The following is an 8,332-nucleotide window of genomic DNA, read 5'->3' as shown; positions in this document are numbered from 1 at the left end:
CAGAGGAACTGAGGGGCTCTGGACTTGCTGAATTTGGAACTGGGCTCCCATTTAAAATCTGAGCAAAAGCATAGCCAAACAATAGATTTCTCACATTTCTTCAAATCTTAAATCTCTGCCTTGTAGAGATCTAAAATGTTTGACTGGGTTTTCTTACCTTCTGTTTTTGAGCTGACCGTTAACCTCATGAGATGACTTGCTCCTGTGCATTCCAATGGTTTAAGTAAGTAACCATTTTTTTAAAGTCTTCTGAGGTCAGAGGAAGAATTCCAAGTCTTTTGAGGCTCTACCTCTAAAAGACAGTTTTTAACGAGAAAATTCACATACAAATTCTGTCTTTAGATTCTGCTTCAGTAAGTATTCAGGTTCAAGTCTCAAGCTTACATAAAGGGTTTTAAATACCTTTCTTGTCTAAAAGGGATTATGCAAAGATAGTACTTCCTTACCTTCCAGATCTGGGCTCTCTACATGTTCACACTGATGACTGTTTACTTCTTTAGATACAAATAAAGCGGTTTTTGTTTACTGTGTTCCTCTCCTTGTATTCCTACTGTTCTTGACGTACCTCTAGAAGAACATATTGGATTTCACTTTGGTTCCTGTCTCATTGGCAGGATTAGTAATTAAATTTGAACAGTTGCTTTGCAGAGTACACCCTTGTTCTCCTCATCCTGGCTGTGGTACCTCTGTGCTGTGGTGCCCTTTGCACAATGCATTTCTGCCTTCTTGAAGGATGTACACTACACGCAAGGGGTCTACTAGAGGGGGATATGGCAGAAACAGAAGATCCAAGGAATCATGCAGGTGGCTACTTAACCTCAAGGGTTAATACAGTTATTTGGCACACGCCTCTCTTTAGTTCTTTCATTCATACTGTATTAAGGGTATAATGCAATTTGAAATAGCACCTCTGTACCTTTGACAGGTACAATGAACCATGGGTCACTTTTGAAAACCTAATATGCCTGGGAAAATAAATGGCATAAACTATAAACAAAATACTTTTCAATGATGCATTGATAAGAAAAAACTGGTATTACAGCTCTCTGGGAAATAGGTATCATTCCCAGTGGTGATATTTTGCATATTTTAGTCAGGACTGGGAACCACAGGAGATACAGTGCTTTCCTGTCAGAACTTGATTGTAGAATTTGTACATAGTGAAAGCATGCCAAACCCTACCCTTATTAACTGTTTGACTATTCCTACAGGCCCATACATATAATCTATGTGGTTGCAAAACAGGAACAGTTGCAGGACAAAGAACATATTGTTAAATTAAAGACTTTCATAGTTATTGCCTGCAGTATGCAGGAGGAGAAAAAAGAAACGTAGCAGGAGATTGTGAAGGCATGTATATAAAGCTGAAACAAAAGAGCATGCTGAGTTCAAGGAACTCACTGGTTTAACCTACTTCTTTCCTAACTGAACTATATTGTGTTTACCTTGTTAGTTGGCAGCATGCTTTGATTTAGAACAAAATATCCATTGAAGAAATGTATGACATAGTTTGATGTTGCACCTGTTTGCTTACCCTAAGTCCTGGTGTTCGACTAATCTTGCACTCCTGCTTTGTGGCTAAATGGATTCACACATCACATTTTGTGCCTGCTTGTGTGTTCGTGTCTCTAGCTGTACCTGTAGAAAACAAGTTAATTGTACTTCCAGCGTGCTTGCTATGTAGGCAAAAATAGTGTCTGACCAAACAGTCCATTGCTTCTATGCTTGTGATTACATCCAATTTGCATCATTTTTTGTTGTATTTGTATAGTTTCTTCATATTACCTCCTCTCATTGTTATAGAGCTTTGCCTGCCTCCCTGGTTTTGGCATTAAGCAAGCAGATGATTTAGCAAGTAGGGATGAGATTACTTCCTACCGCTACTCTGGGAGATATTTCTGCTCTGCCTCAGCCCTATGACAGAGCCAAAATTCCTGTTTCTTTCAGTTCTCAGCTCTTTCAAAATTTGTACTGCAGTGGGATTTGGGCATCAACAACCTCTGCTGGCTCTGGTGGCTTCAAAGAACTGTGATCCACTGTGCAGCTGTTAGGAAAATGGAAATCCAAAAGGCTGGCATTAGACCCCCAAAAGCGTAACACTAGCATCAATGGGGATAACACTGTCAAATATGAGTGTCATGAATGATCTGTAAAATCTACATTTGGTGTCAAGTTCAAACCCCCATTTCTTACAAATCTGGGATAGACATCTAAGAGGAGAAAGCTATGTGTTCATACCATTTAATGTAAGTTATTATCCCTATTTTGCACATATTTTATGATTTTGCCTTAAAAAAACCCCTACTCTTAATGTCACTGAGGAGGATTGAATCTGACCAGGTTCTGTAGCTTTCCCCCTGTGACTGAGCAAAGCAGTGCAGCTTGCACCACCAGTTTGTTATTAGGCTCTTTCAGAAGACTTTGATCATCACTGATCTATTCTACATTTAGTTGCATCAGTGACACAAAGATGAAAGTCTTGTTGTCTCACTGCTGTTCTTTCAAGCTGTCTGAACCCTTACTAGCTGTGCACATCAATTACAGTTTGGCCCACAATTAGTGGCACCTTTTGCTGGCTGCTGGTAGGCATAAACTTAATCTAGCTGTGGTGGTTTACACTAGTGGAATAATGGGCCTGATGCACTGGCAAATGTTCCAGTGGTGGGAAGGAAGTGTGGTCCAAACTAGAAACCTCTTTATCCACTGACTAGGTGTGGAACCGGCCAGAAAGGCTTTTTTCTCTTTTGTTTTGTTTTGGGATTTTTAGCATGGATATTTTCTCCCAAATGACCCTGTATTGCTGAAATAGTTACATGCTATTCTGCCAAAATATCAAACTTCAAGGGAAGTTTGAGAAATGGTGTATTTGGATAAGACTGTTGTATGTGGGTGTTAAGTTCCTAGTAAGTTCCATCTGACTTACAAAGAATCTGAAGAATGCAAAAGCTGGTTTCCAGTGTGGCAACAGAAAATTTCATTTAAGGACAAACAGGTTGCATGACTGCAGCATCTGTAGGAAGGAGAGAGAATAGTAATTAAGACAGGAATATGAATTAAGATTTTGTCATGTGATTTCATTGAGGGGAGGAATTACAGTAGTCTGAGATCTCAAAGGCCAATTCTTTCCGTTTCATGAATTCTTATAATTTCTAGTGAAAATGAGACTATGAAAGAAATCGCCATACCCCTGGACAGTCCAAAGCCCTATTTTAGGTATTCAGAATTAGTAGCAAAAAGGGAAGTAAATAAAAACATTTCCCTTCCAGAGCAATGAAGTGGAACAGATTGTTGGACTTCAGTAAACATCTAAGTATAATGCCAAATGAGAACTGTTTTGAATATAGAAAAGATTACAAAAAGAAATTCTAAAATTTTCATGATTCACGGGAAATTAGGCAAAGATGAAACAACTGCAGACATGTTGAAAAGGGGTTTAATGGGACCAGTAACCTGATCTAATTTTGATTTTAGTGCTATTTTGAACAAGGGACTAATGGACCTCTAGATGTCTCTTCCCACCTGAATTCTTCCATGCATTTTTCAGCTGACTCTATGAGAAGTGGGTACTAATACAAAACATCAGGGGTTGCTCTTGACACACATTGCCAAGTTTTTCATTAGTGACTTTTATATAAACAGGAAGAGTGTGCAAATTAAATTAGCTGTTGACACAAAGCTGAGAGGCATCATCAATACAGCAGAGGATCAGAATATGGGAGGTAATGAAGAATTTTGATGAGTGAGCTAATAGAAATGGATGTGTGTATAACTGTATGAGGTGCAAGGTCATGTGCTTAGCAAATAATCACAAGAATTTCCACTATAAACCGTGGTTGCATCTATTGGAAAGGACAGAAAACAGAAAGAGTAGTGTACACTAGTCAGTCACAGGCTAAGGAGCTATCACTGCTGTGAGGTGTCTGTAAAAGAGCAAATGCCATATAGCAGATCAAGTACTTTGAGCAGGGATAAGAAAGTACTAATACCATTGTTCTCCATTAAAAAAATATTAATAATAAAAAAAAATTAAAAAACAACAACCACCAAACAAACTAGGAGTGGGAACAACAGAAGTTCAAAAGGGGACATTTTAACTAAAAGAGATTGTTGGCATAAGAATGAATGGTCATCAGCTGACAACAGGTAGAAATTCAAGACTTTAGGACAGTTTCTCATTATGAGCAGCAAGAGCAAAAGCTTTCAACATTTCCAGCTACAGTGTGAAAAGGAAAATTCTGAGTATAGCTCATTGTGATACCAGGGATGATTTTTGATGATGCAGGCGGTCCCTGTTAGGGCCGTAATTATATTAAAAAGCCTTAATTGGCCCAGCTTTACCTGGGACTTCCATCCATCACTTCCACCCACTGAGCCCAGGGCTCTATTAAAGTTTAGGTCTGGACTCCCAGTACTTACCAGAGCTGTATCATAGCTGTACCTAGATGGGCATGCCTTGCAGTTCTATTTCCTTTTGCTCCTGACTGGACTTCTGGTTAGACTCTGAACCTGGTTTGTTCTTTGCTTTGTATGGGACTGTTAAACAGATCCTGTTGCCAGTACTTGGCCTGGCTTGCCGTGTTTAAATGTGGTGGATGAGAGCACAAACTGTACTAAGGTCACCCTCAGCTTCTAGCTTATCCTTCCTTGTGGAGCAGTCCTACTCTTGCTGCTCCTTGACATCCCTATTGTTGTGTCCATGCATTCCTTAAATAGCTTGGTATGGTCCAAAACCTTATAGGCAATATGGATATCAATGTCTCAAGCCTCCTAATGCTCCCTGAAAGGACAGCTTAGTAATTCTCTGTCGCTACTTCACGTCTATCAGAATGAATGCGGAAGGGTTCCATGAGGTCACTGTAAGCAGAGAACCCAAACCCAAACTTATTCCACTCCTCCAGCCACTAGACCGCATGTCTTCCCTCAAGAAAGCCTCATTGCCTGAGCAGTGGATAACATGTAGGGTATGCAAGCTCGTGGTGAATGAAAGTATATCAGAGTTTTCCTGCAGCAGTTTGCTATCTGAAATAGTTACATGTCATTGTAGTGTGAGCTCTTTTTTCCCCAGCTTTACATTTTGCTGTAGCACATTTGATAGTGTCACTATGAATTATATCATGCTATGGCACATCAAGACCACATCCTGAAATAACAGGATGTAGGGAACCTGGTAGAATACAGAGAAGCTATGGAAAAGTAATTTATTTGCAGTTAATTTATAGGTTAATTATTTGTTGGAAACAGCCTTAAACTAAAATCAAAACGGTAAGTTGCAGTAATTTAACATCTATTAACCATCATGGAACATAGTTTTATCCTAACTGCAGTTTATTTTTAAAATTTTAAACATATTCAAACACGTATATACAGTATGGTCAAGAGCCAGACCCTTATCTAATCCATAACTGTGGTGAATTCCTATTGGCCAAAAATATTGGCCATAAGAAGTTGTATTACCTCAATTTAATTGAAAATAAATGCAGATGCTGTATCAGAATGTAAATCAGTAACACCCCTATCCCTAAACTTCCTATTCATGAACATGTGATTTCAAAATCTGGATTTTAATTTTCATCAAGGCTGTTTTATTTGGTCACAGTATTCGTATTTGGTCTTCTACCATGCAGTCTGTATCATAAACTCAGATCTATTTCAAATCTAAGCCTAGATATATTTTTAGTATTATTATGCATATTGAAATACACTGATGAATTGAGCATTAATATAGCATTAATCATATTAATTAAGATCAGTTAGAACTATGCTCACAGATCAGAATTAATGACATTGTTGGGGGCACAGAGTAATGCCATCAGAGGAATGCTGTACACCGAAATGGTACAGTCATCTGAAATCCTGCCATTGTTGGGTGGCTGAAGGGATCTAACATACAATTTACTTGTTCCAGGAGATATGCCTGACTTATTCAGCACTTGACACTCAGCCCATATGCCACAGTTTACATACAGCACAGTGATCTGGGCATTTACTAAAAGGAGAGACAGTCCAGCTAGCCTCTTCGGTTTCAAAAAGTTATGTTGCTTGTGTGACAACCTTGAGACATCAACCAGGATGACCTGTTTCAGGGATTCTGATTACTGAACAGAGGGGTTCTCCTGGTTTACGGAACAAAACTGCAATTTTAGATTTGTAACTATTTCCTGCATTTAATTTATCTCCCAGTCTGACTACAGCCTTCTGTAATATCGGAGTTCAAACAGAAAGTAGGATTCCACAGAGCTTGCATGCAAAAGTCTAAGAAACATACTGTGACTCCCTTTGTACTAAAATCTTGTCTAAAATCCATTTAAAAAAAAATATCTGCTAGAGTCTGTTGTAGACAGATGAAAGCAAGTTCTGGCTATGCTTCTAGCCCGCCGTGCATGAATCAGCTGTGATCCAGAAGAAGCCTGACTGTGTTAGTATGGTGCCGAGTCCAAGCTTACCTTGGGCTTGGCCAGACACAACTGCAGCTAGTTGGTTTCTGGTGGTATTGGACAGTGAATATATAATAATGCTGAACTACCCTATTGCATCATATTCTTCCCTCATTTACACTAGTCCAGCCTCATGGAGGTCAGTAGCTTTGAAGTGGTAAGAGATGTATTTGGCTGAGTTCCTCAATTTTATGCAAATGTCCTATGTAACATCAAAAAAGGAAATTTAGAAAGGAGGTAGAATAGCATTTAGAAATCAAGACCAGAAAGTGTCTGCTTGCTGTTGAATCAGGTAGTACTGTTGAACAGTAGCTATAGTTGAGCTGTCAAAGAATGTTTCCCCTAAAAGGTAATTCAGAGCCTGAGGTTCAAGGAAACAAAACCAACTTTCACATATTTACTGACCAAGGACTGAATGCTGAATGTTCAGTTCTTGAGCAAGCTGCTACAGTTTGAATAAGGGATAAAATCCATGTTCAAACTGCTTTACCGTAGACATCAAATTTAAGTATGATAACGTTAGCAGGTATCTGATCCATCAGAGTGATTCATGCCACCTAAGCTGGGCACCTAGGATTGCCCACATAGGCAGTGGACAATTTAGTGCTCAACAGAGGATCATATTGCTCTTCATTGCCAGTGTTTAGTGAACATTTATAGGCATGATTCATTTTTGAAAGACACTGAGTGGACATCTGGCTAACTTCTGGGAAACAGTAGGCAAAGGTATATGTCTGGACAGGCACTGGAGTCTGTTCTTTAAATGCCCTGATGTATGCAGGAGTCAGAAGAGTGAGTGTTGTTTTGATGCTGTCAGTATTAGGCATAGTCTGAGCACATCTAATAAATCTGGTCTCTCTAAGGGAGTGTGTCAGAGCCTCTGAGCTGCAACAATTTAGATGCCTATTAGAGCAAACCTTTCTGCTCCTAAGCACTTGTAGGAGAAAAGGTTGAAACACCTCAGGAACTCAGAGCTCAAGAAGCTGAATAGATTTTTACTACCTCTGTTATCACACAGTCCTGAATACTGGACTGGGTCATCACTTTGGACCTAGAGGTTGTTTTCACAGATGGCCTAAAATCATTGCAATGCCTGCACCTACTCGGTGAGAAGTAGAGTGATTCAACAGACATAAGCAAGACACAGAGCAGGGAGCTGTTGACAGGTGCCAATGGGAAAGGAGAGTATAGGGACTTGGGCATAAAGGAGGTGACTGAACGTGGCCCTAGGCACCCAAATTCCACTGAAGACAGACATGGCCCAAATTCTCCAGCTAGCAGCGGTGGCATGTTTCTACACCCTGTGACTTGACCCCACGGGCACTGGGCACGACTGTTAATAGCAGTGGGGGAACTGGTGTTGGACTTGCAGTGACCCTGTCTGGAGGTTAAGCACTGATGTCTTCTGCCTGCCTGCCCATGTACTGGGTGGTTTTACTTGACAATGAACATAACCAGAAAGGAACCCCCGCAGTGCAGGGTGTGAGGCAATTAGCCGTATTGTTTCTCCTAAAATTGGATTTGCTTGTACAGGCCTTTTTCATTCCTTCAGAGCTCATGCTTGAGAATTAATATGGCAATTATCGATCCCTTTTGTATACTATGGAAAAGGAGGTTCTAATCCTCAGAAGTGGATTTGCTCTGATGACACATAAACAAAACCCTGGAGGAAGGAAGGTAAGGCATAAAGAGGTGTTGACAAGCTGTATACCACTTGGTTATGCAAACACAGATGTGGTAAAGAGCAAAGAGCAACAATTTTGCAAAAGTTGAAAGTGTGGGAACACTGGCGGTTGCTCTTTAATGATTATAACACAAAGGAGTGCTGGCAACTTCTCTCATTGACTTTACATTATCAAGCTGAGTCAGTGATGAGTAATAAGATATACTATTGGAAA

The 8,332-nt window shown here is 39.9% G+C and overlaps 1 long non-coding RNA gene across 1 annotated transcript; it reads right to left on the bottom strand.

Moving 5' to 3' along the window:
* Positions 1-452: 452 nt before the first annotated feature.
* Positions 453-3,002, bottom strand: LOC121084238. Its single transcript, XR_005826658.1, has 3 exons — positions 2,924-3,002; positions 1,535-1,638; positions 453-567 (listed from the first exon to the last, which is right to left on the bottom strand). It is a non-coding gene; the product is annotated as an uncharacterized LOC121084238 (long non-coding RNA).
* Between the last annotated feature and the right edge of the window lie 5,330 nt (positions 3,003-8,332).

The sequence above is a fragment of the Falco naumanni genome, chromosome 3 (assembly GCF_017639655.2).
Source record: "Falco naumanni isolate bFalNau1 chromosome 3, bFalNau1.pat, whole genome shotgun sequence".
NCBI classification, from domain to species: domain Eukaryota; kingdom Metazoa; phylum Chordata; class Aves; order Falconiformes; family Falconidae; genus Falco; species Falco naumanni.
The sequence above is the reverse complement of the archived record's forward strand: the minus strand, read 5'-3'. Positions and strand labels throughout refer to the sequence as shown.